Source organism: Cyanistes caeruleus, chromosome 12 (genome assembly GCF_971803275.1).
Source record: "Cyanistes caeruleus chromosome 12, bCyaCae1.hap1.1, whole genome shotgun sequence".
NCBI classification, from domain to species: Eukaryota; Metazoa; Chordata; class Aves; order Passeriformes; family Paridae; genus Cyanistes; species Cyanistes caeruleus.
Window position 1 is genome coordinate 3,210,955 of NC_141712.1, and position 19,250 is coordinate 3,230,204.

At 40.7% G+C, this 19,250-nt stretch overlaps 1 protein-coding gene across 3 annotated transcripts in view; it reads left to right on the forward strand.

Moving 5' to 3' along the window:
• GARRE1 (granule associated Rac and RHOG effector 1) overlaps positions 1–19,250 on the forward strand; it is a 55,531-nt gene that overhangs the window by 8,016 nt on the left and 28,265 nt on the right. The window lies entirely within an intron of this gene.

Below are 19,250 nucleotides of genomic sequence, written 5' to 3' on the forward strand. Positions count from 1 at the left end.
CACAGACTCGGGTGTCAGGAGGAGCCAGGTGGTTCTGTGTGTTAGGGCACATTTCTGAAGGGTGTTGTGTGCTCAGATGTGTTGGGTGAACAAACACAGTGTGGGATTTGCTGTGGCTCAGGGCAGCAAAGGGCAAGGCTGAGGAGCTCCCCTGGCTTTAAAGTACAATCTATAAGATTAATTTCTTGTTAAACAGCTGCAGTTTGCTGCTTGTGCAGTGCATTGATGGGGGAGGTTGTGACAATTTGCAGTGATTTTTAAATGAAGCTTCTCAAGTCAGGTTCTGAGGATGTGTCTGTAGGTTGGCGTGTTGCTGTTCTTCAAGCTCCTCTACCCTTACCCCTTATTCATTATTCCCTTGCACTTAGGGGGATTATTGATGGAAATGTCTGTCTAGACTGCCTTCTCTTGTGTTTCAGCTTCTTTTGCTGTGTTTCACTTGCAAGGACTTCATGGCCTTTAACTTTGTGCAGTGTGAGAGCTGAAGAAGACTACTGCTGGTTTTATATGACTGACAATGTTTGGCTTGATGTTGTAGTTTTTTCCTTTTCCTGAGACATTCACATTTTTATGGGCTTGTTTTCAGCTTCACATTGCAGCTGGTGGGTGCTTTTCTCTGTCTGATGTAATATGTTGTTACTGGTATTTTAAGTCGTGTTCTGAAACAGGAGAAAATAAGGTATTTCAGTCAGTTGCTTTCTGCTAAAAAGTTGTGTCTGAATTTTGTTCTGAAATTGTTGTAGCACAGATGAGGCAACTTCTTTCCAAAAATTCTTGTGGTTTCAGGGAGGTAATATATTGTGTCTTCTTTGCATATGTGCTATTTGATATATTCTGATCTGGAGCATGAGTTTTCCTCTCTGCTGTGTGATTGTATTTCACTGCACATGAAATGGAAGACCAAGAAAAACAAGAGTAAGTATAGTTTACAAAATTTTCTGCACTACATAATAATGCTCCTTTTCCTTTAACTTAAAGCTTTGTAAGTGATCCAGTCTTCATAATCACGAGTGTTCCTAGGAAGGTGTGCTGTGTTTTGATTCAGATGTTCAGTGTGTTGAAGAATAAATTATAATATGAAGGCAGGGCATCTTGTGTGCTGTGTCTATGCTAAATATTTTTCTGTAAAATGAATTCTAATGTGAGCAAAGTTAAACTGGTATAATTTGGAACAGTAGACTTGAGGCAAAAATGCAAGTAGTTCTGTGTGAATATTGATTATTATGCTCGGCAGCATGTGAAAAACCTCATCGTGCCTCAGAGCACTGTTGCCTTAGTGGACTTAAAATCCCTTATTTAGCTGTTGCTAAGGATTTGTGTTGAGGGGTTTTTTAAAATTTCTTTTTACTTCACACCATTGACTGAAGTGCTGTAGTTCACTGGCTTTCCCTGCCCTTACACTGTCACAGGCAGGGACTGTTTTCACCAAAGGTTGGTGGGTTTCTGTCTGAAACAGTCCAAACCTGGAGATCTCAGGCACCCACTTAACAAAATCTGAAAAAAAAAGCAGGGAATGGTAATTGCAGCTGTAGAATAACCCTCAAAGGAGGGAAACACTTGCCAATATGACTTAAATATATCAGTGTGTGTCCTCAGGTGTAACTTTGTCTTAACTGTGCGGTATTCCAGCACAGCAGGTCAGATGTTGTGTTCCTCTTTGGTAAGAGCCAGCATTTAAAGGACTAATACTTCAAAAGTGATGCTTTGTATTTGATGTAAAGGGAAAAACTGGCTTTTGTTTTCACTGGTGAAATGACTTTTTACCTAAAAGTGCTGCTTCATGTTCTTCTGGAAGATACTGCCCCATCCTGGAGCTGTGGTTAGCTGAAGGCTGAGGCAGGTACTTGTGGCTTACTTCACTTACATTGCAGTGCCTCTCCTTTTTTTGTTTTCTTTGATCAAAAAGTTGGGTTTTGTTAAATACGAGGAGACTGTCGTAAGAAACATAGCAAAGCAGCTGCTCACAGTCATGAACTCAGTAAGTAATTGAGACTATTCAATGTAATCTCCTGAATTACAAACATTAGGTAAAAAACCCCTTTCCTCTATGAGAAACAAGCTTAAATCTGTCACTTTTCACAAGAGCATGTAGTGATATGACAGGGGAGAATGGCCTTTGCTGAGGGATGTATATTAAATATTGGTAGGAAATTGTGGGGTGGGCAGGCCCTGGCACAGAGTGCCCAGAGAAGCTGTGGCTGCCCCATCCCTGGAAATATCCAAGGCTGTGTTGGATGAGCCCTTGGAATAACCAAGGATAACTGGAATAGTGCAAGGTGTCCCTACACATGGCAGGGGTGGGATGAGATGGGCTTTAAGGTTTTTCCAACCCAAACCATTCTATGAATTCAGGATAAGTCAGGTATTTACAACATTGGTATGAGGTAAAAATGTCAGTGCCACAAGATTTTTTAATTGATGCTTTTTCTTGAGTAGTTATCTTCTAGCTACTTACTAGTAGTGATTGCTTAATATAACATTGAAATAATTTTTATTAGTAGCAAGTAAGTGTCAGTTTTGACTAATAAAAATTCATTGTTTTGACCAAAGTGTGGACAGAGAAATGACTCCTATACAGAGTGTATGTTTCAACTACAGAGGCAAAGAAATAACAGCATAATCACCTGAAAAATATGAAAAGCAGTCCATGGAATAATTTTCTGTTTCAGACAGAATAAAACATTAGCTGTAAGAGTAGCTAAGGTTCCATTTTACAAGTGACTCTGCTATTTACAGTGATTTGCTGATAGGTATGCAGCAACTCAGAAAGCAGCAGGGTGCTTCACTGGTATCATTTGAGAGCCCTAAAATATAGTTTCATCTTAATTTTAAATATTTTTATATTGGTATGCTGTAAAAAGCCCATCAGTTTCATTGCCAGGCACAGAGTCATCTCGTTTTTTATGCTGCTGAATCCAGTCACTCTCCTTTTCTCCTGTGTTTTTTTTTTTTTGTTTTTACTTTTAGTTTAACTTTTTTTTCCCCCTGCTTTGGACTTCAATTCCCATATAAAACTCTCCTGATTGTATGTGTTGCACAGTGAGGATTGGAATGTTAGCAGAAAGATGGGGAGAGGAATCTGCTGTGCTGAAAATGCAAAAGATTTCCTGTTGTTGTTACTCATTTTGGTGCGAGTTAGCGTCCCTGAGGCAGCTAAAGCACTGCTTCAGCTCTCCTTGCTTCATGGAAATGCACAAGTGGTAGCAGAGGATAAAACCCCTTGATGTATCCAATAATACTGTGATTGTGGTTAGTCCCAGTTCTGTCTTTAGAACACATTGTTCCTAATAAAATAAATGCACAAAGTGGTATGGCCTGCTCCAGCTGCAGAGTGTTACTGGATGCTTTGAAGGAAGGTAATTATTTTATTTATTTCTAGACTTGAAATTTTGTGAAAATGTCTCATTGAAATTCGACTCCCTCAGTAGGGAGAACGTGCATTGTGTAGTGTGAATGTTACAGGCATTGCTAGGTACATGCAGGAAATCCTTTTTTTGTATTGCTGTGGATAAAACCAAATCTATAAATACCTCAGTGTGTAGTAAGGATGCTTGTCTAATACTGGGGGGTTTAAGCTGGCTGGAGTTAATCTAAAAGTAGGGAAAAGAAATTGAAGATGGACCAGTGTTGCTGAATTGGAAGCAAGACAGCAGGATATGTTTTTAGTGTTCAAAATTTGCAAAAAACGACAGACTTGATGTTATGATAGAAATGCAGAAAATAAATGTGGCATCCCTGTGTTTATGCATTCTAGTGTTCCCTGAGAGGTTTCCACAGATACAGTTGTGGACTTAGGTAGAATATAGATACTGTAATTGCCTGACAGAATAATTGTAAAAGCAGAGCAAAATCCTTACAGAGCTGTAGAGGGAAGGAGTTTTGGTAGGGTAGGAAGACATTTCCCTGTGCTTTCCCATCTAGCAGTGTGGGGAACAGGAGTGGATGGAAATCCTCCTGCAGAAGCATTTGCTGTTTTGTTTGGTGGTGCTGTAGCCATTGGCACTTTCTGCTGCCACCACTAATTCAGGGGCACAGGATACACAAGTTCAGGTTTTTGTCAGAGCCTGCCTAATGGGGAAAAAATGTGGAAGAAGGGGCATTAAATAGAGAGCATAATAAGAACTGCAGTGGAAGTTCAAGCCTGAGATGTCAAGGTCTAGCAGCAGGGTTCTTCCCAGCCACTTCATTGTTCCCTGGGCTCTGTTACTGTGCTCCTTATCTTAAAGCAGATGCAAGGAGAATTTTTTTCATAAATATAAGTTTCACTTACCTTCTCCAGAGCCATTGTGGAAGTTGTTTCCATGATATTGATTATGGAAGAGTGTGGGCATTGAGTTCTGTCCAAAATCAGCTTGGCTGAGCCATAAGTGCTGTATGATGGTTCCACTGGGGCTGGAGGAAGCTGGAAGCAGTGAGTATGTGGGGATGTCTTACCTGAGGACTGTGTTCAGACAAGATTGCTGCTGTGTTTCTGGAGGGTGGTGGACCTGCAGTGTCCTCCCAGCAGGTTCCAGGCTGTCCTGGCAGGGGAGCTCAGCCAGGTGTGCTGGGGAAGCTGGTGGCAGGTAGCAGAGTCACAGGGCACAGTGATAATACAGTGTTTACCAGATCACACTGGTATCCTTGTAGATCATATTAATGTGCTTACTCATTTCAATTGAATTGTTAAATTAATTTTTAAACATTAGTTTAATGACTGTGTTGCTAAATATCAAAGAAGCCATCAGGCACTCTGGTGCTCAGTTTCCATTTCAGCTCCCTCCAGCAGGGACAGCGGTGATAACAGCACTGCTGCCAGCCCTTCCTCACTTACCTGGTGATGCTGGAGTGCTCCAAGGGAAAAGCTGATTTTTCAAAAAATAATTCTCAGCTTTTCTTTCAGAAATATTTTTAAAATAGCTAAATTTTCAGTGAGCTTCAAAGCTTTTCATGCACTCATTAATAATTTGAATGTTTCCTATAAATGATTGCATGTGAAAGGGTTGTTTTGACTTGGTTGAATGTGCATTGCACGCTTTATTGGAAATGAAGGCACAGATCAGCATGCAGCTCCAGCCTGCATCAGTGACTGTGCTCCAGGAGCCCTTTCCCTATGAAGTAATGATTTTTAAATGGTGTCACGTATGGATTCACTCTGGTACAACTTGGGCTTCATTTTTATGACTAATGAAGAATATTCTTAGCACAAATGAAGCCACCTATGCCGTGTTCCCACAAGTTTATGGAAGATGGGAGTGGAAACAGTGCTGAAAAATTAAAGACTTTAATGCTGTCCTTGATGAGGACTTAGAATTGCTTCAGTACCTTTCATAGTAAAGGCAGAGACTCTGGGAGAATTAACTTATATTTATACTGACAAACAATATTTTATTATTTCTTTAAATTATACATTTTATTACTGTGGTGTTCATAAAATGCTTAATTAAGTCAATATTTTGAAGTAGTTGGGTTATTGGACAGTGCTGTTGTGACACTCTTTTTCCGTTTGACTAACAGTAACCTTTTGAAAACATATTTTCACATATTTTCCTAGTGGCATGATAAATTTTTGTGGCTGTCATTCATTGACATGAGAATCTCAGTGAGGTTTTTTAAGATGCTTGAAGTCCTCATTTTGAGGTGGGGTAGAGAAGTTTTCAAATGTTGACCCTTAAGACTCAATGAAGTTACCATTAAAAATATGGGTGTACAATATAATGTTTTTGCTGAGGGATGAGGTAGTCCTGACTTGTATTTCTTTATGTTCATAGTGTAATTTTATCTATTTTTTTTAAAAAAAGGAAAGAAAGTATTGTTATCCCCCAGGAGTCATCTAGGAATGAATCTCATGGGCTGCTCCTGGGGGTGCTGTTCCTGTTGTTGATAACTTTTGTTTCATGATACCCAGTGTTGGATAAATATGTTAATGAGGTGACTCTTGACTTCCCAATTTCTCTGTTGTTTTTCAGTCCATTCCAAAATCCAGCTCTGCTCCCTTAAAAAGTTCTCACTCTTGGTTTTCTCTAGTCTGGTATGTGTTCACTTGTCTACTTTTATTCTTAATTTCTGGAGGCTGTCCTCCCACTTACACTGTTCAGTTTGTGGGGAGCTGGTGAGAAATTCAAATTATGCCCTGCTGAGAATAGGTTGGAAGCTGAAGGAGTGGGAGAGAGAAGTAGAACAAACTGATGATATTTACTAGAACTGCCTATGCAAACTGGTGTGAAACAACCCATATTAATTGTCAAGTGCATTGATAAGGTACATATGTAAATAAATCAACATATTGTGTCATAACACCTTATGTCATGGTTCAAGGATTATTCCTTTCTTAATTTTGCTTCTGTGGACAAGTTGTCCTGTAACTGATTATGTCTGAAATATAATTTAGAAGGTAATTTTGGGAAGTACTTGAGGCAATTTCTTTGCTCTTAGCATCTAGGCTGGCTAGATGTTTAATCAAGTTGTATCAGTATTGTTGGCCTTGTTTTGAAAGATTTGCTTCAGTCTTGGTGTTTTATGAATATTTTGAGGTCCATGGGAATTCCCTTTCTCCCCTCAGTGTCAGTGAGTTCCCTAAGGGGCAGGACCAGCTCGGCCCAGCTCTGTGCAGGGTGAGCACAGACCAAGCTCAGCTGTGCCCTGCGCTCCCTCCTGCTCCTGGGATGCTTTTTGGGACCAAAATCCCTCATTTTGGGGTGGGCTCAGAGTGCTTGATGAAAACCCAGACGTGCTTGTAGCTCTTGGCAGCTCCAAGAGTGCCTGGCCATGTCAGGCTGCAGCCTCCAGGCTTGGGATGCATCCTGGAAACTTCTTGTTTTTCAGCACTTGGGAGACAGAAGAACCTTTTTTCATTCCTCTGGGAGCTGTTCTGTATCAAAGTGCTTTTGTGGGAGAATTTGGTCATGGAAAAACATTTGCCCTAGCAACTACACAGATCAGGTATAATTGGTAAAAACAGAAAAGAGGGTTATGAATAGTGGGCATTAGTTAAAAGTGGAGATTTGACTGCTGCCATTGTGGCCTAGGTGGGTGTCTGGTCCAGTGTGCCACTTTTAATTGGCTTTGTTTAACAAATGTTACAGAATCAATGGCAAACAAATGACTTTTTTTTTTGTCATTGCAAAAACCCAAACAAATTTAAGCAAAGGTCTCATAAACAGATGGTGTCAGATGAGATTTGCTTTGTAACAAACCCCTGTAATTTGTAAGACTTTAACTTAAAGTCCATAGATAGTTTCTCAAGTATGAATAATTGCTGGAAGTTAATGCTCTGCATTGCAAACTGCCCTGAAGTGCAGATCTGTTGTATTTTAAGGTCTTTAGATAAACCTTCCAACAAATTAAGCTGTTTCATTGCAGCAGAATACTGACAGTAGCGTTTAATATCTTTTTCAGAGAAAGCTTTAAACTTATATTGTATAAATACATTGTTTCTAATGCTCTTAAAAGTAATGTTAAGTTGTCCTCAACAAGAAACATATGGCTATAAATTCTGACATACTCCATGCACAGTCCTGACTGTCGGAAGCAGAGTGTGCAGTGTGGAGGATATTTAATTTAAAAAATTGGGATAAGGGTCGTGAATTGTATGCTAGAAATAGAAAATAAGATTAGAGGTTATGTTTCAGGCATGGAGCTGTCTCTGGGGGGGGAACAGAACAAGGTTACTTCAAGGTTTGGAGCCTGGCTGGGGGATGGGAGAAGGGAGGAAATCCAGCAGTGGCTAAAAATGGTGCCTGGGGGAGTTTGTAGTAATAAACACAATAGGAATTGCCAGGGTGAGGAATTGCCCTGATGCTGAGCCTTGTGCATTGTAGCCTTCTCCTTGCTGGTGCCAGCTTAGTCATGGGCAGTGCTTGGTACCACAGGGGGGGTCCTGGCGCCGGCACAACCAGTCCTGGTGCTGAAAAGGTCGCTTTCTCTAAACCTGATCCTGGGGAAGTGTGTTTGGAATGGCCAAATCCATGGGAGATGCATCAGCTGGTATTGAGACATTGCTTAAATGTATTTGGCATCTTTGCAATGTCTCCTGGCTGGCAGAACTTTACTGTGTCACTGTTAATGCAGCAGAAAAGCCCTTTGTCAATAAAAGTTGCTGGGAAGGAGTGTCAGCATGGCTCGAGTTACCTAAATATCATTTAATTGAAGCTTAGTCTTTCATGTTGCTAATAAATTTTAAGTATAATTGACACATCAGAAGATGCCACTTAAAATTTTAAATGTTTCTCTCCTGTCTTTGTGTTTGTGAAGAAAATCCAGCCCTCTAAAGGAGTATGGAGAGATGCCATAGCATGTACTTGGTTAGGTGTGGGCTTGGGATCTTCCACTTGTGTGTGTGCAACGTTGGGACTTGGTACTTCAGGGGAGCACACCTGAGCTTTCAGAAAGATCTAACAAATAATGAAAGTTTAAATCTCCAGGTTTGCCTCTGGATGTTATATTTCTACTGAATAGATCAATCCCATTGTGTTAATTTGTTTTATGGATTAAAGCATTACATTTGTTTCTCTTTCAAAATGCATTATACCAGCATAAATATCCCATTGTATCCTCTGCTGCACAAAAGAGTTCTTGCACAACTCAGTGCAGAAATATTTGGCACATAACCTGGTGACAAGTCATGCCCATGATTGAGGGCTTAGTTGTTTATATAAAACTATCAGTACTTTTAATTTCAGGACATGGTAAAGTGGTGTGACTGTATTTTTTATGTTGTAGATTAGGACTGATAATTATTTAACTGCTGATGTTTTTATTGGGAAATATTTGAGAGTTCTTTGGTGAATAATTTTTAACCTAAGAACAAGGCAATTTTTTTGAAGGGAAGAAATCACATTCCATCAGCTGTAGCCATCAGTATTTCTGTGCACATCATTCTGACTGCTGTGTGCCTTTCCCTGCTGTATAGTTAATGCAGCAGCTTCGAGCCAGGAGGAAGGAGAGCACCAACAGAATTCTGTGTATGCATTTGTTAGCAAAGAGTTATTTATACTCCTTGGTAGCATCTACACCAGCTTGATTTACCAAATGTGTAAATTTATTTGTGTTGAAAGAAGTTAAACTTCATTTTTAAGAATGTTAACTCTGTTTGGAAAGGAGCAGCAAAACAATTGGTAAAATATTAAAATACTTGTCTTTCTTAGTAAAAAGAAAATAGATTTAATCAAGCTAGTCTTCATAGGAAAAACGTATCAAATGTAAAGCCCAGGTAACTAATTGTTTTTGAAGAGAGAGATTTCTTACAGCTTTCTGTGTAGGGAGTGGGTGGAGGAGACCCAAGGTTGCTGCAGAGTTCCTCAGCCTGCAGCTTTTTGATGTTGACCTGTGGCTTATTTTGGCATTTACATTGTGTGGATGAAAGGCAGCAAATTATTGTGTGGACTGAAATAGCAGGTGGGATTACTGGGGCAGCTAATGGAGGGCACTGGAATCTGGAGTCTGGGTGATGGGCAGGAGGAGGATCCCTTTGTCCCCCCCTTGTCCCCCTTTGTCCCCCATGTTTGTGTCTCAGCATTTGCAGTAGACTGAGCAGCTCAGGGAGGGATTTTTTTCAGTTGTCTGCTGTGTAAAGCAGAACAAGTAGATGGGCACTAAGCTTTGGGTGGTCTTGAGGAGATGTTACAGGTGGCAGGTTTGTGCTCTGTCTTTTCCTTGGAATTTGTATTAGAGATTTATAAACTGGAAGGGTGCTATATTTGATCTTATAACTAAGCCTCTTTTGGCCCCAGCTATGCAAGATGAGTTAAGGCTATTTTAAAAATCCCATCTATATTTAATTAAGCTTGAAAAATTCTGGCCTTAGTGAGGAGGTGAATTATGTGCCCAGGACACACAAGCAGCTTTTTTTGATCAGAAAAAATGAGGGAAGGTTATGAAGTATGCATGCTACTGCTTCTACTTTGCTAATCTTTATGATCTCAAATTACTTGTCACCACTGTTCCTTCATCAGCTGCAGAGATTAGTTCTACATAAGATAATATATTACAAACCATGGGTTTGTTAGAAATAAAGCATTTTGACTGTTCTGCAAGTCTCCTGTTACAGAGGTCTAGTTCAAGAAGAGTTTTTAGAATTAAAGTGAAAACTACTCATCTACTACTATTTATGGAATTGCTATTTACAGTAGTATTATGCTTGTGTAGTATTATGTACACACTAATGTTTGGTTTTGTTATGGGAGAGAGACTGTAATTCACACTGGATTGCTCTGGTTTATTCATATCCTGTGACAGTGAATCAGATACTGCTGCCTGTATACAGACTGAATTGCCAGCCAGCTTTGGGCCCAAATATGGTAAACATAATTATGTTCATTTGCTGTAAAAATACATTCTCCTTAGTTTAACATTTTCATGATTACAGTTTTCTGGTAATTCCATAATTTTCAACATGAGAGGGATATGAAAGGCGTAATCATCGTGTCCCTCTCTTCAGTGTAGAATATAGTTTGTTTTCCTGGGCAAAACTCCAGCTGTTCAGTTGATGAATTTACTGCTGCTCAAATACAGTGAGCCCATAAAGCATTTGGAAAGGCTGTTCCTGGGACAGGAGCTGTGCTGTGGAGACAGAATCTCTGTGTGCACAGACAGCAAAAGCCCCGTGGCACTGAGGGGATGTGCTGATGTCAGTTTTTCTGATATGGACTCGTTTCCTATTTTTGGAAAAGAAATTAATATCATTTCAGAATACTTAATACTTGTCAAGTAGGAGACTTTCAATGAATGAGTTGGGAGAGCATTAAGATAAACTCCTGCTCTGTACCGAAGAGAATAAATATCAGTAAATACTGGATTAGGTTTTAATTTCAGTCACAAAGGAGTGTTTATGGTAATAGTTATTAAATGAAAAAGAGGATAGTTTCCATGTGGAAATACATGCCAGTGGTTGCCACTTCATTTATATGTTAGAATTAGTACATTTAGTGCAGCTAAGAAAGTGCATTTACAGGGCTTTTTCATTGTTCTGATGTAGTCTGGTATCGAGAATGTTGTAGATGAATTCTGTGGCAAGTGTTGAGAATTCAGGAGCAGCATAGTAATTTGGGTGAGGAAAGATTGTTGGTGTTGAGTTACTCCAAATGTTTTGAAAGCTTTCATCATCCTCGCTGCAAACAGGCAAAAAAAAAATCACATACAGGCTTTACAGGATTTGCTGTATATAATCTGTCTCATGTTTCTTGTACTCAGAGCTTCCTTCTTCATTGAAGAGCTTTAAATGTGTAGAAATACTACTTTTGTCTAACACTACTAAAATAATTAAAAACCCCAAACTCAGAGTAACTTCAGTAGGCGTTTTAAAGTTGTATAGCATCACAAACTCTTAAAGCAGTTTGGCTTAGGGGTATTTATTTCAGTGGGAAAATTCAAATGTGTGTGTGCTGGGAAGTGCAAGTCCTGGGGCATTTGTGCAATGTGCTATCTGTGTTTGCAGGAGCGGCAGAATGGCTGCAAGTCTGAAAGGGAACAGCTGAGCTGGGATGAGGAAATGTTTCTGTTTGCAGAGGAGTTGTAAACAGTGTGTCCTTGTGGCACTTTTGTGACTGTTCCACTGCTTTCAGTGGTTGCTGGGGTGGAGAGAGTGACACAGTAAAAGTGGCTGATTCAGGATTCCAAACTGATCCACCTCAACCTCCTTTGGAGGTTACAAATGGATATATAGGGAAAGGCAAGAGCAGGGTGAATTTGTGGGCAATACTAATTTAAAACTGTCCTCAACAACTTGCTGCATCTGGGACTTTCTGCATCTGGGATTTCCTGAGTATGTGGTCAGACTGTTCAGGAACACAAGTGAGCCCCTCTTTAAGGGAGGGTGATAAGAGACCACAACTGCACACTAAATTTGAAGTGTGGGTGAACCATGGATTTATGCAGTGGCATAAGTATGTGTCTGGCTTTTCTAACACTGCTGTTCCCTTTCACATCTATTCTTCTGACTCTGCCATTCAGTATCAGGCTGATGTATAGCAAAACCAGTCAGTTGTAGCACTGAAATCACCTTCCTCAATGATAGTGGTCAGACCAGAGCCCATCATTTTGAGTGTGATTAGGATTCTTTTTCCATGTATGAGTTGATAAATTTATCCCTAATAAATAATAAATTTATCCCTAATTAATCTAGTGTCTTCAGTTCCTTAGTCCTGTATATATATTTATATATCTATATATAATGTGTTAGAGTGTGCAGTATGTCATGCCTCAATAGTGCTGACCTGGGTTCTTACTCCCACTTGTCTTTCCAAGTCTTGTTTAAGGTGTGATTTGTTCAGGACAATGAAAGCTTCCTAAGAAAACCCAAACTGTTGAAAGATGTGTTGAAGAGTATCTTTCATTTATTTCTCTATGCACTTTGTCAAAGAGTGGGAATTACTCCTGTTTTTCTGGGTGTGGAAGCATTTTCTGCAGTGTTGGAGTCCATGGAGAAATCATTTTAAGCTGGTGATAATAAAGCTCTACGGAGAGCTTTCTGCCTGGCTTCTTGATGTGCACTGACTCAGCAGTAACTGAGCTCTTCAAAGTGATTTCCTAAACCCCTTTAATGAGTTCTAGTAGAAATTTTTAGCATGGATTTTAAGATGTGTATTGAAAACATCTCTTCCCAGTTAATGTTACTGAAAAGGAAGCATTTGCTTGTGCTGGAAAGCTGTGATTGATGGTGTAACAAGGAGTTTAACTTTTACCTGACTCTGTGGGAGACACCACTGACTGGACCTGCAACTAAACACATGCTGAAGTTCATTACTGAAGTGAGCCCAGAGGTTTCAAATGCCTGCTGTAATCTCATGGGATTGTAGGATGGTTTATGTTGGGGCTTTTTATTGTTTTTTATTGTATTTCTTTCACCGTGGTTTTCTGCATAAACTTGGGAAATGGTGATTTTTGGAGTTTTCACTACACAAGTGAGAATATTTTCTTAATGCTTGTTTTTTCAGCTAAGTTTTAAAATGAAAACACCATCCTAGATTTTGCATTTACATTTTTACTTTTGAGTACAGTAATCAGGAGTGACAGGGTGAAGAAGAATTCCTGTGTGGGTGGCTTCTGCTTAGGACTTCAGGTGAGGATGTGATGTGCTGGGTTGGGGTGCAAAGACAGACTTGGGGATTGTCTCAGGTGGCTGTAGCTGGTGCATAAGCCTGATCAGGTAATATTCCTGTCCCACATTTGCTTAATTGAATATTTATCTAGCTCAGCCTTTCCTTCCTGACTTCCCTTCAGCAGGAAGTGAAATCTGTGGCCTAAAAAGATAATTTATAGGAATATGTTAACTTAATCTCTGGATTTTCTAGAAATTGCCAGCTCACTGTCCCTGGGTAGAAACCCTGGCCTGCAGTTTTTCTCTGTTTGGAAGTGTGTTTTTCCCATGGATGGCTGTCCCTGTGCACAGGCATCTGTCTCTTCCTGAGCAGTCCTGTGGGATCAGAGATTTCTGGAGGTGAGCTGTTCTGGGAGGCAGAGCTGTGCCTTTTCTACAGGAATTTGTGCTGCTTATGCTTGCTCTCAGTGTGGTCCCATGAGCTTTTTCCTGATTCTAGCACAGTTGCCAGCTCTGGTGGGGGAATGTGCCCGTGGCTGGTGGTGGGTGCTCCCTTCTGGGAGAGGAGAGATGGAGCCCTGGGTCTCCCCTGGCTGACACTCAGGTATGGGAATTGCTCTGCTGTGTGCAGGGCCTTTGTTAGGCTGCTCTCTCAAAAGAATGGGAATTATTTTCCTTCCCTTTTCAAAGGGGAACCGGTCCTGCTTTCAAAATAGATAATGGAAGCACCTATTGCCAAGGGAGGATTGAAACAGTGATCCTGATCTGACACAGGCATCTATTTTTGATGCTGTTGGAGGCACACGAGGCTGAAAGAAGCTCTGGTTTAACACATTCCTTTCACCAGCTTTTCCTTTTGCTGTCATACCTTGTTGCTGAGACTTGAGTTAGTGCTGTTTGGGGTGTTACGTGTTTCACTTCAAACAAAATGCAGAAAGTCTCCTGATGGACTGTAGGCTGTGCCTTGGAAAAATCCAGTTTGCTGTGCTGACAAGTCTGATTCTGACTGAGGGACACCTACATTCCATTTGTATCTTTTAGGAGTGTAATTACACAGGTTTATAGAGTTGGAAGTGAGGTGGTGCACAGCTGAGCAGGCAGGAGCCTCAGTACTTACCTAACTCCCCAAATTTGATGTTCTTCAGTCTTTCCCAGTTCTGTTTCTGAATGGTTTTCATGTCAGAGTCTTTGGTTATTTGGGATTTTTGGGCAGGGCATGGACATATTTTTTGTCTTTGCTTGTCATTTTGGGTACCTACCAGACATGTGCCTCTACAGGATTTTTCAGTACAAAAGCAAAAGACACAAATCAGCACAAATTATTTACTATCATTGCTTTAAGGAGTGTCATTTTCAAGGAAAATGACAAAATGCATAATAAATCCATTCAGAGACTGTCTATAAATAGGTCTATATATAGGTAGATAAATCATCAGTGAAATTGGTCTTTTGAGTTAATAAAACCAGGTTGCTGGTTTAACAGATGTCGGTGCTTTGGTTGGTAATTGCTTCACTGGTTACAGGTTCCAGATTAATAAACAGCTCTGTTGAGAGCTGGAGTGCTCAGTTTGATTGTGGTTGAGGTGTGCTAACCCCACAGGTGCTGTGGAGCGTGTTGTGGGAGCTCTGGTCCCCAGCTGGGGCACTTCCAGTGGGGCTGCTGGTACCCATCTGCCCAGAGAGCCCACGGGTGTTGGGAGAGGAATGTTCCCAACAGGAGCTTCATGGATTCACTAAGGATTCACTTGACTACTTTTTTGTTTTGGTATGGTTTTTTTTTTCCTCCAACTGTTCTGGGCAAGCAGCCAAAAAAGGAATCCCAGTGAGCAATTCATGAGCTAACAAGAACTAAAATGATTTTGGTATAATGGTCTATTTCTGACTTTCCTCTATCCTCCTCTAGTAGGAGATTTTTACAACTTGGGTGACAAAAAAGCCCCAAACTAAAAAACCCATCCAGGAGGTTCCTGGGTCTCCTGGAGGCTGCAGCCCACCGCATTAGAAAGCCTTGGCAGGCAATGCTGGTTTTCCTTCCTGGGTCTGTAGCTCCAGACCAGAAGCAGTCAGGTTTGGTGAGGAGAATCCTCTCCCTGCTGGCATTCCCAGGCTCTGGGGCTGTTGTCCTGTGTCTGCAGCCTGCCAACTGTGGGAGTGAGTCTGGAAAACTCCTGAGCCTCGTTTGCCCTGGCAGTGAAGATAATCAGTACTTGTCAACCCCTATAAAAGCATTTGCATGCTGTAAGTATTTATGATGTGCTGGTAAGGAATTCCAGGTGCAGAATGACTTGGTTGATGTCAGAGGTGGAGGCATATTTTCTGCCAGTCAGCATTACTTGAAGGTGGCTCTTGTTGACTGAGAAGTTTAATTTTTGAAACATAGTTTCAGCTCTTGTATTAATCTCAAAAGTTTTACGTTCAAAACTGTTTGAAAATGAAAACAAATTCTAAAAGCCCACACACATTTCATTTGATGTGTTTTCTCTTCATGGGTGGATTGAATATATTAGATAGGTGCCATTCCTGTGGCAATTTTTATATTAATAGATGTGGTATATTGATGAGAGTAGTGGAGAAGTTGTAGTCAAAGTCAAAGGCTGAGATTTGTTGCTGAAATGAGAACTGTTCTTTGTATTTAATCCCTGGCCTGTGGATTCCAGTTTCTAGTATTTTTGAATGGATGTGTTTTGTAGATGTAATCCATCTTCAGTTTGGAAGAGTGTATAAAGAATCAACACCCAGTTAAAAATGTGATGGCTCTCTTAAAAACCCTCCCCAAAAGTATCTGAGGATACCAGACTGTTTTTTTTAACCTATTTATTTATGCAGCTCCTGAAAAGTTTACTTGGAGGAGTTCCCACCGTGTGTCTTAGCCCACTTGTGTTGTTACCTCCACTTAGTGAGCTGTGTGCCAGGAGGGGCAGAAGGGCCTGGCTGTTCCCTGGGGGTGCAGGCTGGCTGTGCCTGGCACTCCTTCCCTTTGCTGCTGCTGCAGCAGTGCCTGTGCTCTCAAATCTCTGCTCTCAAGTGTCCATTCAGGCTCTCTGCTCCTCCTGAAGCCCCGGCTGTTCTCCTGCCAGCGTGGTGTCCTGGGCTGCTCTGGCTCCGCGCATCCTCCCCAGCCAGGGCTTTGTAGCTGGGTCCCACACTCAAATTGTTGTTGCCTGGTCACTCTTGCAGCCCTGAGCCAGCTGTGGTGAGGACAGAGGGACAGAGGGACGCTGAGCAGCCCTCAGGAGGTGCCTCCCTTGCCCTCCTGTGCCGGTTTGCTGTGCAGGTGTTGAGGAGCGTGCAGAATCGCTTTGGTTTAAGGCGTTCACATCTGGACTCTAGGCAGCCTGGCTGGGTGGTGGATGGGATGAACAGGTTAGTGGCAGGAAACTGTGAAGGTGGAACACCTTTCCTTGTGGAGTGACTTTTAGATTTGCACCACATTTGTATCACTGAATGCCAGAGGGCCTTCTGTGTGTGTGACAGGAGGCCCTTGGCTCTGGCAGCTTCCTGGCCTTTTGGCCTCACAGTGGGTTTGTTTGTTCAGGCTTTTCCCGGGTAAGCAATCTGGCTGCTCTGGCTTGTGTCTTTTGGAATTAGCTGCTTTTTTTTTTTTTTTTTGAACATTAATTGAATTTAGTTTGTTTTACATAAATGGTGAGTGCAGTGTAAAGTTCATCCTGAGATTTGGAATCTGTATCTCATAAAATTAAAACCGGCATGAAAATAACATGAAGTGTTGCATTCAAAAAAATCAGCTCAGGTGTTTTGGACTATCTTACTCTTCTGTGTTTTATTGCATATTCACTGGAACAGAATCCATAAAGAACACCATTTGAAGGGAAACTTTTGCCAGTTTTTAAAGTTGAGGTCAGAACCTTATTTAAAGCACTGCTTCCTCTGCTCAGTTTGCTGTGTTAATTCAGGGAAAAAGCTGCCTTCTCTTCTAGCAGGGTAATCCCAAACAGGACAGATGGGGATTAGACCCCTCATGCTGCTCCAAAACAAACTGGAGGGTACCAAATTCCACTTGTCTGAGAGTCTTCCCTGTTTATTTGTATCTCCTGCAACTGGTGAAGTTGGAAAAAAGCATTTTTTGGGGAAGTATCTAAACAAAAAAATTTGGATGCTGCATTTTTAAAAAGTAGTGAACTCAATTTGCATTTGCACTCATTTGCCTTCAATTTCTGTATCCTCTATGCAAATGTGGCCATTTTTAGAGCAGCTTGTGCAGCTGATTCTCTGGAAGTTCAAACAGTCCAAACTAGTAGCAATTCCTTAACTTCAGCATTAACTCCTTGAAGTGATAATGTAAACAGTGTGCTGAGCTTTTCCAGTAGTGTTTTGCCATTTTGAGCAGAGCAGTGTTCAGTGTGGAGCTGGGTTTATACTATATATTAATTCTATTACAGTCTTTAATAGTACCTGAAAAGCTCTGTTTTGGTTTTGATTACATAAAGGAAGGATAAAACACCTTTTCTTGTGCTATGGTAACATTTTAAAGAATTTCTTCACTTGGTTTCCGTGAGTATTTCTGTTTTCTACAAAATGAAGTGTAAGTTTAATGTTTATATTTTGGGTGATAACATGCTGTTCTTGTATCACTAGAGGGAAACAAATTATTACTTTTTCCCCCTAAGGTGGCAAGAGGTAGATTGGCCTGAAGTCCCTCGAGTTCAGTGTGGAGCCCTCACATTTAACCCACGCACCAAAAGCAGTGGGAAGGGGAGGGGAGAGCGTGGGAACCTTCTGTGCTTCACTTTTTCAGAAAAAGATGCAAAAGGAGGGATGTTTATTTTGTGTGTAGCATGTCAGAGAGCTCATTATATGGAGTTTCAGACATGGTATTCAGACACATGTCTGGTATTGAGGCGTGCAGCTTTCCTCTCTTTGAATAAATATCAGCTGAAGATACAAGCTGTCCTCTTTCTGTGTAGGTTTTATTACAAGGGAATTTTGAAGCTGAAGAATTGAGTAAGTACCTGCAAATTTGACTATAAAATTGCCCAGAAGTAAAACACAATGATTTGTTGTTTTTGTTTATAACTATGGAAAATATGAAGCCACTTTCTCACTCCCCCATTCATTGCATTAATGTTCTTTTAGGATGCAGCAGTTTATGTCTTGGCTGAATATCTGACAGTTCCAGATGATGAGTTCAGTGTGTTTGATCCTGAAAGGTTCTGTGTGTAATCACAAGCACTGAGCTGAGGTGCATCTTTGATAATCTCATCTAATTCAGTGCCCTGGACCTTGAAAACCCCTCCTTCTTAGTTTTTTCTTTCATGATAATTTCTTAAGTTCCTCTGCAATGAGAAATTTCATGTTTGCTTAGGAAAAACAATCACTAATTTACTTACATGTTGCATTAAAATTAACCAACTCTCTTGTTCCATCTACATTTATATGAAATCAAGGAAATCAATTTAATCATGCTCTCCACTGTAAGGCACCCTAGCTTGTAAAACAAGGAGAAAATTACTTTCAGCTATGCATGTGACATCAAGACTTCCTAGAAAATTATGGTTTTAATGAGTTCCTTGCATTTTGACACATTCAGAGTGAATACTGAGGGAAGTATAAAGTAGTTAGGGAGGTAAGTATCAGCTTGGAGTGATTTAAGGATGTTGAAATGCATATGGGAGTTTCTTTGAGTTTTAGGTTTTAAAAAGGGTGAGTGAAAAAGAATATTTGCACTAGATCTCTGAAGCAGAACCATTTTCAGACTTCCCGAAAAACTTGTGCCCGGTTGCTTTAATGGGAGTGAGACTCCCCAGCTCTGGATGTTTTGTCCTTCTGTGTCTTGCCTTCTTTATCTGTTGGATGCTTGTATCCTACATGTGTGCTAAAATGGGAATGAGTGAATATTGTGTGTCTTCAGACAGATGGAAATGAGAAATTTTGACTGAAAATAAACTCTTTGTTCCCCAGCTGTTTTGACAATATTACTACAGATTTCATTGCTCAAATATAATAGCTAAAGGAACATTTTTTTTTTAAATGAAAGTGTTCCTGGATTATTCTTCTAAGTGCCTGGGACATTGCAATTGCTGCAGTAAGGAAAAGGATGTCCTTGTTTGATAGAATCAAGGGTGTGAAGGAGAGGGAGAGAGTGGCCTGAAGGGAATGGAGCTGGGACTGGCAAACTGATGGAAGGAATTGTATCCTGATATTGTCCTGACACTGTTTGATCAGTATTGAATCCCTCGTGCTCCTTCTTGGCCCTTTTCCACTGCTCAGGCTCTGT